Genomic DNA, 784 nt, shown 5'->3' with positions numbered 1-784 from the left:
GTCGGGGACGGAGAGGGCGGCTGGACGGCGGGAAGCAGAGCCTCCCGGCTGGTCTTGGGGGTCGGCGGCAAGGAGCTGGGCGCAGCCGCTGGCGCAACCGTGGGTGCAGCTGCGGGACCAGCCGCGGCCGTGCCCAAGTCGATAGGCGCGCAGCTGGGTCCGCCTGTGGAACAAGCAACCTAACGTACACGACTGTACCGGGAGCGCCGGCGCGGTAGGCAACCCAACTGACGCCCTACCCTCGCTTCGGGCGGTCAAGACGTCCCGGTAAAGGCGCTTCTTCAGGCCGGGCACTGCCGCGGTAGCGCCGGGCTCTTTCGGGGGTGGTGAGGGTGGCTGCGGGGCGGGCGAAAGTGGGGGCGTCGCCTGCTGTAAGACCATGCGACAATTGATTACCCTTCTATACCCAGAGTAGCGGAAAGCATCTAATAGTTACCTCAGGTACAACAAAATATGATTACAAAGTTAACAATAACTGAAATAACATTAACACTTATCAGTAATAAGAGTCATATTTTACACGGTCATTTTAATCCTGTCCCAACTATCACTTTATGGCTGCCTTTGAAGTAATCGTGTAGTGGTTGTTATACCAGGTGGTCGATTAACCCACGCTCTTCTGTAGTTCTGCTGTACCGCACGCCTATGTGCGGGTGGGCTGCCTACTCGCTCGGCCGGTGAGGCGCCGTGGACACGGGTGATAGGCAACCCACCCGCACTCCTGCGTGCGGTACAGTATAACTACAGAGAAGTGCACGAGCTTATTCAATTCAGCCGCCTGGTA

The 784-nt window shown here is 58.0% G+C and overlaps 1 protein-coding gene across 1 annotated transcript in view; it reads right to left on the bottom strand.

The window, feature by feature from the left end:
* The window catches only part of LOC127751650 (tubulin beta-3 chain-like), a 16,056-nt gene that overhangs the window by 14,678 nt on the left and 594 nt on the right, over positions 1 to 784 (bottom strand). The window lies entirely within an intron of this gene.

The sequence above is a fragment of the Frankliniella occidentalis genome, unplaced genomic scaffold, assembly GCF_000697945.3.
Source record: "Frankliniella occidentalis isolate FOCC.00 unplaced genomic scaffold, Focc_3.1 Scaffold8, whole genome shotgun sequence".
Classification (NCBI taxonomy): domain Eukaryota; kingdom Metazoa; phylum Arthropoda; class Insecta; order Thysanoptera; family Thripidae; genus Frankliniella; species Frankliniella occidentalis.
Note: the sequence above shows the minus strand (reverse complement) of the source record. Positions and strands in the feature narration are given on the sequence as shown.